We start from the raw sequence: 17429 nt of genomic DNA, 5'->3' as shown, positions 1-17429 counted from the left end.
GCAACCCCAAAGGATCCTGTTAGGGAGGGTTTGGGAGGCAAGTAATAGAGGAAGCCATGCTTGGGAAAAAGAAAAAAGAGGGTGCTTTGGGAAATGGGGCCCCGACTCTAGGCGTCCTGTCCCTTCAGCAATCTCTCGCTTCCAATAGAAGTTTCTTCTTTCTTGGGAAATTCAATAGAAGAGAGAATTCCTTTTCAGGATTGGGCAGTATGGGGTGAAAAATTTATGGCCCCATGAGTTTGCCACCAGTGTGAAGGACAAAAGATGGGGGGTGCCAATTGTAAGGGTACCCAAGCTGTGTAGTATCATGGAACAAGTTGGAGGACCTGGAGTCTAGCTACTCTTGGCACTCACTCGCAGTGGGTCTTTGGGCAAGTCATATGATCTCTCCATTGTAAAGAGAGTCGAACTAGATGATTTCTGAGGTCTCTTCCAGTTCTAACGTTCTATGTTTATAAGGCTGTGTCCTCCTCTTCTTGGACTCCTCCTTGGAGATCCCAACTTACAGAGCTGTTGGAGCTAATGGGGCACCTACCATTTTGTACCTAGTTTGCTTGTGTTGGGCTGCTTTGGGCCTGGTAAAGAGAATATCATTGGCCAATCATTTTTCCAGTGAATTTGCTCAGTGTAGGCTTTCAATATAGGTCTCTGGGGCCTCCAACCCCTCCATTGCTATACTAGAAGGTTAGGCTATTTCTTTGTGCTGATAATTGCTTCAATAGTGTCCGTCTCTTTGACCCTGTAGACCAGAGTTTCCCAAACTATGTTTTACAGGACCCTGTGTGGTTCTTTGAATAGGGTTGAAAAAATTCAAAATCTGTGAGAAAGTTTTAAAGAAATGTTTTACCTCTAAAAATGTTAAATTATTTATGCATTAAAAATACATAAAGCAATTTTCAGCATAAAAGTAGAGTTAATTGGTTTAATATGGTGGCTTTAAATTGTCTTTGAACCCTCTTTTTTCCAGAGGTTATGCCAACATTTACGTGGCCAATGAGTTTGGGAAACACTGCTGTCCACAATGCTTGGGGCTGGGCAGGGTGGGTGGGGGGTAGGGTGGGTGGGATTCCACCTGTTTAGTGGACTTGCCTCTTGCATGCTGGCTTGTATGTTTTCAGTGGATTTGGAAGATGTTGGCAGGTTGGGCTAAAGTGCATGCCATAGAATATTGGGGTTGAAATATTGGGCCCCGAATGTTGTAGCTTGATGTTTTTGTCCTGACCATGGAAGCTCTTGAAATCTTGGATGATTGGGCCTCCTTCCAGCTTGAAGCTTTATTTCTAGAAAGTTAGGGGAATTGATGAGCTGGGTGAGGGGGGCACCCTAGCTCTAGACTCTATGATCCCGTGACCCTATAAATTCAGCATCATTTGTTGGCAAATTATAAGTTGAAATATGGCATTATGTTATCCTAAATCTCCCTTCTCCTGGTGACTTGGCTGGGCAGGCTTCTTGTCCCTCCCTCTGTTGTGGAGGAAGGACAGAGAAGTCATGGGGAAGGGTTGTAGTTAGTGTTGGGGGTAGATGGGAAGGTGAATTATATGCCTTTGGGTGAGCTATTGATGGTAAAGCCATTGGTTGTAGAGGAAGGAATCTGGGTCAGATCTTTGGTATAAACTAGCACATTGACCTGCCCCCAGTGCCCCTCAATTGATAGGACATATGGGGAGTTGTTAATAATCCTGAAAAGAAGCATCTATTTTCAGTCCTGATTTAGATCCTTCAGGGACCTTGGCAAGAATTCAGGGTGACATCTTTGAGACCTTCTGTATATTTGACTCCCTTTACCCTTTTCCTATTTCCTTCCTTCCTCTCCTTTTACTCATCATTTTCTCCTTTCTTTTCCCTCCCCTTCTTCCTTTTCCCCATCTATGCCTCTTTCCAATAACTAACAACTCCAACTCAAGGTCATCATGGAAGGAGGATGATAGGGATTGGGATGTGTGGCGTTGATAACATCACCTTACTACCTATAGTCCATGGAGCAGCCAAGCCAAGGGGCCTTTCAACCAGCTAGTGAGGGGTGATGGAGCCTATGTGCTATGCCTCCCTCTGCCTCCACCCTCACCAGCTTCTTATATCTCCCATGACTCTAGCTCCACCTTTCCCTTTGAAATACCATCACTATTGTGCCAGACCTGGGGTCCAGCCTCTGGGGGTCTCTTCTAGGTAAACTGGCAGACATTATAACAAATTCTGTCAGCCAAAACTCCTTTGATAGGTCCCAGATGGATTCATCTTATTTCAAGCTCTGTTTTCTTAGCAGAAGGTATTAAAGTGAGATACCTCTTGTACTTCTTTTGAAGTTGATACCTGGAACCCAAGCCAACACCACTCACCCTTGCCTACTCTGGTTTTCATTGTTCCCCCACACTCCAGTTACAGCCATCTTTATTTGCCCCCATTTCCCCTTCTGGTTTCAATTTCTAGCCTTGGAAACCATTTATTTCTAAGGCTGTAACTAGCCTCATGGGGGGGCCCAGGCGAGTGAAAGGATTATCATTGGTTTTGATTGGTTTTTTTGGTAACCCTACTGCTGTTCTGTTCTGTTGTGCTGTGTGACATTTTGCTACATAGACTATTTTATAGCAGAAAGCTAGAAGAATATTTATTATGAATATTAAAGCAATAGTGCATCAAGAGACGGAGACATTAGGAATTGTGTAAATGCTTAGATTCACTTTTGGTGGATTTTTTGTACTTTATTTATAACTAATAAAAACGAACTGCATTGCTAACTACATTCCACTCGTCTTGGGTGTTTATTCCTAAATATGTTTACCAAAGTCAAATACTCAGAAAGAATCCAATTTGTCTCCTCCCTTTTCTTGGGAGTTGCATTTGGTTCCTCAAGTCAATCAGGTTTTCTCTGTCTCCTGCCTTTTTGGTCTCTTTTATCACATATGTCCTCCCTTCTTCCCTCACACACACACTTTCTCTCTCTCTCTCTCTCTCTCTCTCTCTCTCTCTCTCTCTTTTTCTTTCTCTCTCTCTTTCCCTCTCTCCCTCTCTCTCCTTTCCCTCCTCTTCTTCCTCTTCCTCCTCCTCTCTCTCTTTTTCAATATCTACTTTCTATGGAAGTCTACACCATCAGTATTAATTACCTATATCTATTTCAGGTTACCATTTATGTCTATTGATGATTGGCAGCTGGGTGATGCAGTTGATAGAACACTGGACTAGAGTCAGAAAGACCTGAGTTCAAATTTGGCTTCAGACACTTCTTAGTTGTCATTTAATCCTACATGCCTCAGTTCTTTCATCTGTAAAATGAGCTGGAGAAAGAAATCATAAATCATTCCAGTGTCTCTGCCAAGAAAATCCCAAGTGGGATCACAACTGAAATAACTGAACAATAATGATTGATTATTTTTGGCTATATATCACTTACTCATTTATTTCTATCATATATATCTTCTGAAAGATGGCAAGGCAGAGTAGATAGTGGGCTGGCCTCTGAGACAGGAAGGCAAGGATTCATGTTCTTTACCATATGTTAGCTGTATTACTATGAGGAAGTTAAGTCTCAGGTGTTCCTGGGAAATTCTAAGATGGGTAAGTTACAGAACAGTTGCATCAGTGAAAGAATTTTCCACAACAGGGAATCATCAACAAATTTGAAATTGCAGGGATGGCTCCTGCCTCTTCCTTCCCACCCTCTATATTTTCTATTTGTCTATTTATGATTATCCTTTCTTTCTATCTGCCTAAAAACTTCAACTAACATGTAATAAAGGCAATATAAATCAATGGATTTGGATCAGAGAACCTTGTTATTTACAGTCATCAAAGCTCTCTGGGCTATAGGTTCCTCATCTGTAAAATGAGAGTTGAATTTGACTTTGAAGGTTCTTTCTGGGGCTAAATCTAACTTATGATAAATTATTGTTCAGTCATTTTCAATTGTGTCTGCCTCTGTGACCCAATTTAGGATTTCTTGGCAAAGGTACTGGAGTGGTTCTCCATTTCCTTCTCTAGCTCCAGGAAATTGAGGTAGAGTTAAAGTAGGTACTTAATGAATATTTACTTGTTTGCTTCCTTCCTTTTCTCCTTCCTTTCTTCCTTCTTACTCTCTTTCCTTTCCCAAATTTAAAGATTTAAAGATTTTTAATTTAAATTTAAATTCCCCAAATTTAAAGATTTAAAGAGACAAGAAAGGCACAATGTAAATAATTAAGTCTAATGGTTAAATGAGCATCCACAATCTAATTTGAGTACTGAATCCCAAAAAAGAGAAAAAAAATGCAATTATTACCCAATTAAAATAGTTCTGTAAATCCAGAAAAATCATAAGAGAACTTACAAATTTAAAGAAATTTAAAACAAAATTGTAATTATCAAAATGAAAATGTAATGAACTGAAAATTTCTCCCAGTTTCTACAAAGGGGAAATGAAAATTGTGAAACATCTGACATAACATTCTCATCATATCTAATTTAGTATTATTAGATTTGAAAATTGTTCTGAAGGTGCAATTTTGTTAAAAAAAATCAATCTTTTCTTATTTGACACAATGAAAGTAATTATTTTCAAAAGTTATTATTATTCCTAATAATTATTATTATTCCTGTGAGGAACAGTTGAAGGCCTTCCTGCTACTGTAAAAGCTGAGATCAGAGTTTTAGATAATAGCAATATTCCTTCCTGTCCATATCAGGAAACTAGAACATATGTGAGTTTCATAAGAAGAGGTCAATTTTATATTCTCCAGCAACTTTAGGCAATATTTTCACAGAAATCAGTTCTTAGGAAGTCACAGAGTATGACTTTAGCTAAGAGATGGTTACCCTTCACAATAGACCCATCAATGAGGCCCAAATGACTGAATTTTCTAGTAGCTCTTTCCTGTTTAAATGAGATTTGCTAATGTTCTGTCTTTAGATTTAATTGAGCTCTCTATAGTATTTATCTGCTTTTATCATCTATAGCTGTCTCACTTTGCTTATTAATCTGTCTAATAAAAAACCCTGACATTTACATAGCACTTTAAGTTAACTTTTAGACAGGATCATATTTGATTCCTCTAAAACTGTATATAGCTCCTATGGGTGTTGTTATCCCCATTTTGCAGATAAGGAAACTGAGATTCAGATAGAGCAGTGATTCGCTCATGGTACATCAGGGCCAAGTGTTAGAGGTTGGATTTATATCTACATCTTTTCTTGATTTCCAAGTCTAAAACTCTGCACCATGTTCTCTCTAGATATCTACCTGTCAATTATCTGTCTAATCTGGATTCTGTTCTTGATTTTATGTAACAATAGATGAGTCACTTAACTTCCAGGGTCCCAGTTTCCTCATTAGTAAAATGAGGAACATAGCTTAAAGAATCTCTAGGGCCCTATGTAATTCCTAAGAACCATTTTTACCTCCCCTCTCCCCCACTCTGAATTAGACTATAGAGTAGAGATCAGCAGGTTATATATGGAGGGAAAAAAAAGTAAGTCTTTAGCATAGGTAATTTTTACTGAGTTTGGACACTTTAACTTATTTAAGGCATTACCTTATTTAAAGTTTTTCAAATGCATTAGTGTAGTTATAGTCCCGATTGAATTGTAAATACTCCAGAGGACAAAATAAAACTGGAGCAATATGGCAGCTAGGAGGTATAGTAGATAGCATCTTCAAAAACAAAACCAAGTTCAAATCTGACCTCAGACACTGTGTGACCCTGGGCCAAACACCTAACCTTCTGATGCCCCAGTTTCATCAACTGTAAAATAAGGAGCAGAACTGCACTGTCTCAAGATTATTGTAAGTATTAAATGAGATAATACTTGTAAAGTGCTATTTTTAGGACATAGTAAGTGTTTTGTAAATGTTTATTTTCTCATCTCTGTTCTCTCCCTCCATATGCCATGAGAAATAATATTGGGAATAATGTGTTGTTTAATCAGGAGAAAAAAGATCTAGGGAGTTATGGTTATTCTTCAAATAAGTAATACATACAGACAGTATTCTTTTAGATTTACAAAGTACTTTCCTCACCCAAATTCCATAAAATAAATAATACAAATACTATTTGCCCATTTTACAAATCAGGAATCTTTGAGCAGTGAAATGATGTAGCTGAGGCTACATCGATAGAAAGTTCTATGTCAGAACTCGGGGCATCCAGTTCAGTGCATTTCAGTGGTGAAGGAAGGATTAGACTTATTCTGCTTGACTCCAGAGGGCAAAAAGAGTGGAAATCCTAGGAAAGTAGATTTGGCCTCAAGAAGAAAGAAAGAAGAACTTTTTAATATTTATAGCTATTTTTAGTGCCTCTAGATATTCACCTATCAATCTGTCATCTATCTAATATGGATTCTGTTCTTGACTCCACTACTAATTAACTGTGTGACATTGGGTGAATTACTTCCTTCCCTGAGCCTTATGAGGCAATAAGTACCTCATCACTTGAGATGTTTAAGGAGAGGTTGGATGACTGGTAAAATATATTCCTGTCCTGGGTAGGAGGTTGAATAAGATGATGCTTAAAGTCCCTCCAGTTCTGATATTCCATGATTCTATGAAAACTAATCTTCACTAGCATAAGGTCAATTCACCTCCATGATACCAAAATATCAAATAGATCGTCAGCAGCATGAGTGAAATACAGGGACAAATTTCCCTTAAAAAGAGAAGAATTATAGTGGGGTGGGATTTGGAGTCTGCTTCCTGGAATCAGTAAGTCAATCAATAAACATTAAGTGCTTATAATGTGCCAGACACTGCGCTAGGTGCTGGGCATACAAAAATGGTAAAAGACAGTTCCCTACCTTAAGAAACTCATAATTTGATGGGAGAGAAAGCATGCAAATAACTATGTATAAAATAAGTCATATACAGGATTAAATTGAAAATAATAGAGGGAAATCGCAAGTATTCAAAGAGATTAGGAAAAGCTTTTTGTAAAAAGGTAAAATTTTATCTGGGTCTTGCAGAAAGTCAGAAAAACGAGGAGGGAGCATATTACCTTCATTAAAGGTCAGCATGGGAAAATGCCCAGAAGTACAAGAGGGAGCATCTTGTTTGAGGGATAGCAAGGAAGCCAGTGCCATGAATCAAGAAATATAGGATGGGGTGTGAGTGTGGGGAATAAGAAGACTGGTGAGGGATGAGAGGACGAGGTTATGATAGACTTTGAATACCAAGATTTTCTTTTTTTCCTCAAGAGTATTTTATTTTTTCCAAATACATGAAAAGATAGTTTCCAATATTCATCTTTGTAAGATTTTGTGTTCCAATTTTTTTCTCCTTCCCCTTCTTATCTCCCCCTTCCCCAAAATAGCAAGCAATCTGATATAAGTTTGACATATACAAGTCTTTTAAATATTTCCATATTTTTCATGTTGTATGAGACCCCATAAAAACAAAAGGAGTTAAAAAAAACCCATAAGAAAGAAAAAGCAAAAAAAAAAACAAAAAACAACAACAACAAAAAAAACTATGCTTCAATCTATATTCAGTCTTCATAGTTCTCTCCCTGGATGCAGATGGCATTTTTTATCCCAGCCCTATTGAAATTGTCCTGAATTGCTCCATTTTTGAGAAGAGCCAAGTTTATCATAGTTGATCATCACACAATCTTGCTGCTACTGTATACAATGTTCTCCTGGTTCTGCTCACTTTACTCAGCATCAGTTCATGTAAGTCTTTCCAGGCTTTTCTGAAATCAGACTGCTCAACATTGCTTATAGAACAATAATATTCCATAACATTCATATACCAAAACTTATTCAGCAGTTCACTAATTGATGGACATTCACTCAATCTCCAATTCCCTGCCACTAAAAAAAGGGTCACTACAAACATTTTTGTGCATGTGGGTCTTTTTCTGTCTTTCATGATCTCTTTGGGATATAGACAGAGTAGGCTGAATCAAAGATACGCACAATTGGATTGCCCTTTTGAACATAGTTCCAAATTGCTCTCCAGAATTGTTGGATCATTTTACAACTTTACCAACAATGTATTAATTCTTGGGACCCTCCTTTGAATTGGAGGGTGGAGAGCTCCTCTAAGAACCTCCATTTGAGGAATTTGTCCAAGCCAGCCATCTCTTCATATCATACCAGACCTCATTCCTCTGAATTTCTCCATCCCTCTCTCCATAGTAATCAGTCATGAACTGTATGAAGAACTAGCAAAAAGACTGAAAAAGAGGTCAGATAAATAGGTGGAGAAACAGAAAAGAGTAATGCCCCAAAAATCTAGAGAGAAGAAAGCAATAAGAAGAGGGTGATCAGCAGAATCAGAGACTGCAGACAGATCAAAGAGAATGAGGATTGAGATTTGGCAACTAATCTGTCACTGATAACTTTGGAGAGAACAGTTTGGGTTGAATGATGAGGTTGATAGTTAAGACTATGGAACGATACGAAGAGAGTGAAAAGAGAGGAAGTAGTAGACTCTATTGTAAAGATGGTCTTCTCGTGCAGTTTAGCTACAAAAAGGAAAGAGGTATGGTGAGAGAGCAGAGATGTCTGGATCAAGTAGATATATATTTTTTGAGAATGAGGGCAACATAGCCATGTTTACAGGCAGTAGAAAAGTAGAGAAAGAATGAAGATAAATGGGGATGATAGCAGGGGCAGTCTTCTGGAGGAGGTGAAATGTGACATACTGAAATGGGTTGGAAGAGATTGTGGCAGAAGGCATTGGGGTAATGTGAGATGAGGAGGAGAGGGACGAGGTGAATGACCTCCAATTTTTAATTAAAATGCAAGGCAAGGTTCTTAGCTGAGAGGGTGGTGGGAGGAGAAACTATTAGAGAATTGAGGAAGGATAGTTTAAACAGACAGGGTTGTGTTCAGTACTTCCCAGAAGTCATTGCTTTTTGTCCTTCCTTCTGAAAGAGGACCATGACATCAGGGAGGTGATGCCATGACAAGCAGGTGAGTCGGATTTAAGTGAGGGAGGGCTGGGCAAACTCACCTGCCTCACTTTCCCTCCCCTCTCTCTTTCTCTCTCTGTCTCTGTTTCTCTCTGTGTGTCTTTCTCTTCTCTCTCTCTCTCTCTCTCTCTCTCTCTCTCTCTCTCTCTCTCTCTCTCTCTCTCTCTCTCTCGCCAAGTTCCCAGAAGTATGGAGTTAAGTAAAATGTTTTTTCAGAGTCCAAATCAGGGAGTGGTTTTGTAACTTCAGGGAAAGGAAAAATTGCTATCAAGAAGGAAACTTTTTTTATTTTTATTTTTTTTAAGAAAGGAAGAAATGAAGCAGACTAGGAACTTTGTGAATAGCCATGCTTTTTCTCTTCCTTCTGTGTGGGCTTAGCATGTTGAATCACCATATCAACCTCTGGCCCATTGCCAAGCAGATGAATTGAGAATAGCAAGAAATACTTGTGAAGTGGGACCTGGAAGTAGATAAAGAAGAAGGAAGAGTCAAAGATGACTCTGAGGTTATGAACCTGGGTGAATGAGAAAGAAAAATAGATAAACTTGAAGTAAGGACACGTTTGGGGAGAGAAGATAAGTTCTGTTTGGTGCATTGTTTGATGTCCAAGAAGGACATCAAGGTAAGAGAATAATTAGACTTGTAGGAATGGAATTCATAGAAGAAGTAGATGTCAAAATTATCTGGATAGGAGGTTTGACTGAAGGCACTGGAGCTAATGAGATTGTCAAATGAAAAAATATAGAGGAAAAAAGAGAATTGCAGACAGATCCTTGGTGAATGATAAAGAGCCAGTAGACAGAATGAAGGAGAAATTAGAGTTATAGGAGGAAAACCATGAGAAGTCAATGGTATAGAAGCCAAGAGAGAGGTGTATAAAGAAGAAAGGGCTTTCTTTCTATCTTCAGAGATATTGTGGAGGCTGAGCCTGGAAAAATATTACTGTAGTGGGTGATAATCGGGTCATCTTGGAAAAAGCAGTATTAGCATTGGACTAGTGGTAATGGCAGCACTTTCTTTAAATCATTAAGCCAGTCATTCAGTTATTCACTTGGTGGGGAGGAAATAGGAAGCATAGATTACTATTTCCAGAACATTGGTAGTGATAGGGAGTTAAAAAATGGACCCTTGGCTCAAGAGGGTAGCATTGTTAGAAGTCACTCTTTCATTTGTTTATTGATTTATTTAAAGAGGAGAGAAGGAGAGAGGAGAAAGGGAGAGAGAGGGGGAGAGGGAAAAGGGAAGAAAGGGAGAGAAAAGTGGGGCAGGGGAGAGGAGAATACCTATGGCAAAGTAGTAGAGTGAAGGAGAGACTCAAAATGAATGAGTGATCAGTGGTTATTAATGAAGCAAAATCTTGGAGAAAACAAGACAGATTAGGATCTAGAACCCAGATGAAGGGGCTAACTTTAACAAAAAGTTTCACCTCTTATTCTGAGAGGAAAGGAGATGAGGATGGAGAGGTTTTTGAACTATTAAGGAAGTGAATTGCTGGAGAGCAAAAGGGAGGTGATGGTTTTACTACCTAATTCACACTTATTTTAGTGGAGGTTCATGCTCAGGTCTGGCACCATGATTTAAGAAAGACACTGTTAAGCTGAAGAGTTCAGAAAAAGGCCCATGATATCAAGAGCTTGGGGGTCATAATATAAAAGTCCATAACGATGGAAAGATCATGCTTAGCCTTGGAAAGAGAAAATTCAGGGAGGATGTTTTATTGGATTCAAATATTTTAAGAGTTCTCAGTAGAAGAGGTAGGATTGAATAGAGGTAGGGAGGGGGGAGAGACAGATTGAATTTGTTTTCTTTGGTTCCCGAGTCAAAACTAGGACCTAAGAGAAATTGCAAAGAAATCAATTTAGGTTTTATAGCTGGAAAAATAGAATTCCTAATAATTAGAGATGTCCCAAAATGGAATGGGCTGTCTTGAAAGCTGATGGTTTCCCTTCCTTTGAAGTGTTCCCACAGACGTCAGATGGTGACATGATCAGGTATGTGATCTTGGGGATTCTTGCCATGTATAGCCTGAATGAGATGGCCGTGGAGATCCTTTCCAATTCTATGACTCTGTGAATGTCCTTGATCATCTTGGTAAGGTAGGAAATCAGGTAAACTGCTATATGAGGTTTGGGGAGGATGGGATCCATTTAGAGGCATGAGAAATTCATCTTTGATATTGGCTCTTATATGTTAAATTTTCTATTAAGTTTGGGTTTGGTTGAAATAAAGTCCTGAAAATCTACAAGTTCACTGAATGCCCATTTGTTTTTCATTCAATATTATGGATAATTTTGCTGGATATGATATATATGTATATTTTTACCTCAGGCCTGTTTCTTTTGCTTGTCGGTAGATATGACTCTAGGATCTAAGGTCTTTTATTGTGGCTACTGATAAGTCCTGTACAATTCTAACTGTAGCTCCAGCATATTTGAATTGGTTTTTTTTTTCTTGTTTCTTGCAAAATTTTGTCTTTGATCCAGGGGTTTTGAAATTTGGCAATAATATTCCTATGTGTTTTTCACAAAGGATCTCTCTAAAGTGGGGATCAGTGGATTTTTTCTATTTCTACTTTCTCTTCATGTTCTATCACTCCAGGACAATTTCCTTGGATTGTTTCTTGCATTATTGTGTCAAGGTTCTAATTTTGGTCACAACTTTCCAGTAGTCTAATTGTTCTTATATTTTCTCTTCTTGATCTGTTGTTTTATTGATTATATGTTTCTCCAGATCTGTTGTTTTATTGATTATATGTTTCACATTCTGTTCTATTTTTTCATTCTTTATATTGTTTTATTGTTTTTTGGTCCCTTATAATTTCACTGGCTTCCCCTTCCCTAATTCTAATTTTCAAAGAGTTATTTTTAACTTTAAGACTATATTTTCTTTTCTAGTTGGTTTTTTAAATTTTTAAAAATTTTGTTGTTCTTTCTTGTTTACTGGGTTTTGTTGTTTTTTGTTTGTTTTTTAATTTTTCTTCAGTGTCTCTCATTTGATGCTTAAATTCTTTTTTGACTTTTTCTATAAATTTTCTCTAGAGGGACAGCTAGGTGGTGCAGTGGATAGAGCACCAGCCTTGAAGTCAGGAGGACCTGAGTTCAAATGTGACCTCAAACATTTAACACTTCCTAGCTATGTGACCCTGTGCAAGTTACTTAACCCCAATTGCCTCAGAAAAAAAAGAAAAAAACAAATAAACAAACAAACAATAAATAAATTCTCTCTGGGGAAGGAGTCACTTAATGGCCCTTTTTGGGGTAGAAGAAGCTTTTTTTTTTTTTTTTTTTTTTTTTTACTTCAGTGTCCTCCTCTGAAGATAAACCCCAGTCTTCTTTGTTTCCATAGTAAATTTCTATTTTTTTTTCTTCTTTGCCAATTCATTAAAAATATATATATATTAGAGTAAGCACCTCCAATTGTGCTGGTGGGAAGTTGCCTCTAGCTTCATTTCAGCTCTCCTCTCTGACCTGGAACCCTAAACCAAGAGCACCACCCTCGGGACAATACCCACAGCCCAAGGTGTCCTTGCCCCATTGCTTCTGCATTCACTGGGTGCTGGTTCCTTCTCACCTAGGGCTGTGTCTCTGCAGCACTGCTGGGCCTGGTGTTGCTAATCAGACAAGGTTCCCTCAGTCTTCCTGGAGTCAGACCCTGACTACACTCAATCCAATCCAGGGAGGTGAAAATTTTTCTGGTTCCTGTTGAAGTTCCAACCAAACCCAGTTAGTCCTAGGGGTTCCTACTTGATTATTTCTGCAGAGGTAGTTAAGTGGTTCTTGCATTTCACACTGGTTAATCCTTGATTGGGGTCTTTCTTTGGGTTTTCTTGGGTTGTATCAGGAGGATCCCTGTTCTGCCCCAAGTCTTCATGATTTTTCACCAGTCTATGTTAACCCTGAGACACAAATTTGTTCTGATTGTGGAGGAAATCTGGGGATTTTGAAATTTACTGACTTACTTCACCATCTTCTCAGAATCTTCCCATGGAATAATAATTGTAAAGAACTTAGTACAGTGCCTGGCTCATAATAAACATCATATAGATATTATTATTATTACAATTTCCCTGACAGATATCATTCAGCCTCTGCTTCAACAGCTCCAATGATGGGGAGGTCACTATCTCAGGAGATAGTTCCATAGCAAGGCAGTTTTAATTTTTAGAAAGTTCTTCCCTATTTGGGAGCTCTTTGCAGGTAGGGAGTGAGGATACAAGCAGGCACACAATTTTAAGGGGTACGTTGCATCTCCCTGCACCTTGTCCCATACCCAGAGATATAATTGATATTTCTGCCTCATAGAAGATGGCAAGTAGGGTTCTATAAGACATGTAAGGACCTTCACAACATTTTAAAACCATGCTAGGTGTTATTTCAGGCCATTGTACAGATCCAATAAAAAAAAAAAAATCATGTTTATATAATGTTTTCCAGTTTACAAAGCAATTTCCTCAGAAAAACCTTGTGATGTAGGTGACATAGTATTATTAGTATGTTTGTTCAACAGAGGAAAAAACCGACTCTCAGAGAGGCAAAGTGACTTTGCCACAGTCATACAACCGGGAAAGATTTATGAACCTAAGTTTCTTAAGTCCTGTTCAAAAGAGTTGATTTAGAGGTGATGGGAGCTGTAGAGATTAGCTATTCCAACTCCTTTCATTTTACAGATAAAGAAACTGAGGCCCTGAGAGCTTAAGTGATTTGGAAATGGGACCCAAATCCAGATCCCGGTAGAATCCATTAATCAATGATTTGAGGGACTCCAGAAGCTTCCCACACTCCAAATCTCTTCCTTTGCAGATTATTCTTTTCTCCTGAAATTCTGTTTTTTCATAAATTCTTACTTCACCCATTGTGCCTATTAAAATGGAAATCCCCTAGAAAAGATAAGCCTTTGGCTGTGATTAGCATCTTAGGGAGAGATAGGCTATCCAATCTTTGTGACCAGGAGTTAAGAGCAGGCCCCATAGTAGGGAGGGACACCAAGAGCATAGAAGCAGGCCTGGGGTGGGGGAGGAAAGGCTCTCTAAGGGCCAGCGAGCCTGCAAGACACAGAAAAACTACCACATGGTGGGCAGAATGTCTTAAAGACAGACTTTTCCTCCTTCACCATTTTGTCCAGGCCTTGTCTTGTTTAATCTTGAGGCTTTGGTTGTCTTGACAACAGCATGGAGTACCCTGAGAAAACTGGACAGCTCATGGTTTTCCAGAGCACCAGGGTCATTTTCAGATCAAACCATATATTTCCAAGTCGGAAGGAAGGCACTCCTCCATCAGGCATTTCAGGCTTCTTGTTCACTGAGTTTCATTAGCTTACATGTAACTCTTTATTTGACTCTCACCCAATGATTCTGTGAGACAAACACCATAGGCATTATTTTTACAGTTTTTTAGATGATGATAAGAAGTCTAAGTTCAATAATTTATCTAAGGAATTAAGAAGCCCAAAGCATTCCCCTTCTACTCCATCCACCCATCAGTTGTCCTAGACATCAAGATACATCAGTTATGGCAGGACTAGCCACAATTCTAGTTCCCAGAACCAGAACAGTGCCTGGCATGTAGTAGGCACCTAATAAATGCTTGTTAATTGATTGCCTAATGACTAGGGCTGCAAATAAGTATAGGTGGAGGATGCATTGTCTCTGGCAAGGACAGGAGGCTACATGTTAAGAGACTTTTACCTTCTCATAATTAATGCCTGAAATATTTTCTTATGGTTAATCAGGAGTTTGGCATTAGGATAAGGAGGAACCATTTTTTAGCTACTCAATTTAGTTCATTTTTCATTTTAAATTTCAATTCCAATTTCTCAATCCTTCAGTTTATAGATTTGTGAGCCACCCAATGGCTTGGGAACATGATGTCAGATTCTTTGAGTTGGAAAGGGCCTAAGAGGCCATCTGGTTTGACTGGTCCCTGGACAAGAATCCTCTCAACAACACACCCAACAAATGGACATCCAGTTTTTGCTGGAAAGCCTCCAATGAAGGCAGCCCACTACTCCTGAGGCAGCCATTCCATTTCTAAAGAGCTCTCATTGTTAGGAACATTTTTCTTACATGGAGCCAAAAAAAAAATCTTCCTCTTTTTAATTTGTATTCATTGGTCTTATCCCTTCCCTATAAAGTGCTTGCTTCTTCCTTCTTCCCTGGCAACTACATCACAACTCCTCCCAGGTAAGCTCCCTGGCCCTGCTTCACCTTCTCCTTCCCATTCCATGGCAGCTTTGGCAGTGTACCAATGTTTCTTCCCCCACCTCAGCAACTGAATTTGTTTTAAAAAGTTAATTTTGGGAGATTTCACAGCAGCTTCCAAGGGCGTGTTTTGTCCTACTTGCTCTGGGTGCAAAAATTTCTAGTTATAACTGTAGTTTATTAATCTTGTCCAAAGAGATTAGTCTGGCATGACCTGCTTTTGATGAAGCTGTATCCGTTCTATATCTTATTTTGGGATGTTCACCAATGGTCCTTTAAATAGTATATTCTTGAATTTTGCAAGGAATCAAAGTCAAGCTCACTGACCTACAGTTTGCGGACTTTACTTTCTTTTGCTTTTTTGTTTTTTTTTGTTTTTTTTTTTTCAAAATTGGAACATTTGCCATTCTCCTGTCTTGTGACACTTCTCCTATTGCCAGTCTTTCAAAGATCACTGACTCTGGCTCAGCTTTCAATCCCCTGGGGACATCTTCTTCAGATACATGCACAGTCACATACCATTTATCTACACAGGCAGAATTATTTGACAATTCTTTTAGAATGATTTGCTTGTGGTGGAAGGGGAATCTGGGCTTAAAACCTGAGCTGTTTTCAAATTTCTCAGCCATTCATCACATCAATGCTCATGTCTTGCTAACCCTAACATTGGAATGCTTCTACCTTATGCTCATCTGCTTCTATTCATATGAACTAGACAAAGTCATGTAACTGTACTGACTGGTAGACTCTACATTTATTTCCTCAACTTCAACTGGGCCCTCCCTGCAGCAAGGCAATCCTTTGATTCTTCCCCAAATGATTTATTATTAGATTAATGAAGTTCTAAATAATAGATTAATTAATTTTAAATCATTTCTCCTTTCCCCAGATAAGAACCTTAGTTTGATTAAAAAAAAAAAAAGTAAGGCTATTCAAGCCTTTGTTATGTCAAAACTTAATTTATAGTTTTGATGGTCTTTTCTCAGTACTCATCTTTTTTTGCCTTCTTTACATCATTTAACAATGTTGACAAACATCTCTTCACAAATACTGTCTTCTCTAAGCTTCTTGTGATCCTTCGCTACTCTGATTTTTCTCCCCATCTCTCCATCATTCAGTCTCTCTTGTTGGCTTATCATCCGTATCATATTCCTTTAACTGCAGGTGTTGCCCAAGGCCCACTACAAATTCTCTCTTCTTTATTTTCTATTTCCTATTAATCTCATCAGTTTGCCAGGGTTTAGTTATTATTTCTTTGTAGAGGATTTTCAAATCTATCTATCCATTCCCTATTTTGCCCTGAGCTTTAGACCCACATTGTGAATTGTCTATTGGATCTTCCAGACTGGACATCAATGATATTTCAAGCTCACTGTGTCAAAACTTACCCCTCTTCCAATTTTCTCTATTTGTTTTGGAGATATACTACCATTCTTCCAATCCCCCAAGTATCTAAACTTGGTGTTATCCTGTATTTCTCACTCTTACTCAACCCACACAGCCAATCAATTGCTAAATCTTGCTGTTTCTACACCATAGTATCTCTTACATTCGATTCTTTATCCCTTTTCAAATAGCCATCACTTTACTTCCGGTCTTTAATCCCTCTTTCCTAGACTGTTACATGGGTCTCTGAAATCTCTCTGCATCAAATCTCAACTCTTCACATTGCTGCCAAAGTAATTTACCATAAGCACAGGTCTGACCATATCATTCTTTCACTCAGAAAACTCCAGTGGTGTCTGATTGCCTCTAGGATAAAAAATAAACTTCATTTTGGTTTTTAAAGCCCTTCATGCCCGATATCTATCTTATCAGCTTCATTGTACATTCCTTCCCTTTCCATACTCTAGAGTCCAACTATCTCTTTCTTCTTCTCACATGATTTCTCATAATTGAGTCTTTGTATTGCTCATCTTCCATGCAGAGATGCACTCTCTCTCTTCCTCTACATCACAGAATCTTTTCATTCCTTTAACATTAAATTCAAGCATCATCTTCTACATGGTACCTTTCCTCCTATTTCCAAATGTTAGTGCCCTCCCTAATTAGCTTATACTGCCCTTATATTTATTCTGAATATACATTATATATATGTGTCTCTTGTGTGTTTTATATATACATTTTATATATATATACACATATGTTTTACATACACACACACACACACACACACACACACACTACACACCTACATACACCCCTATTTCCGGAAGTTAGATGGTACAATAGATAAGAGTGCTAGGCCTTTAGGAGTCCAGAAGACCCGAGTTCAAATCCAATCTCAAATATTCACTAGCTGTATGACTCTGGGCAAAGTCACTTAACCCTATTTGCCTCAGTTTCCTTAACTA

Source organism: Sarcophilus harrisii, chromosome 1 (genome assembly GCF_902635505.1).
Source record: "Sarcophilus harrisii chromosome 1, mSarHar1.11, whole genome shotgun sequence".
In the NCBI taxonomy this organism is placed as follows: domain Eukaryota; kingdom Metazoa; phylum Chordata; class Mammalia; order Dasyuromorphia; family Dasyuridae; genus Sarcophilus; species Sarcophilus harrisii.
The sequence above is the reverse complement of the archived record's forward strand: the minus strand, read 5'-3'. Positions refer to the sequence as shown.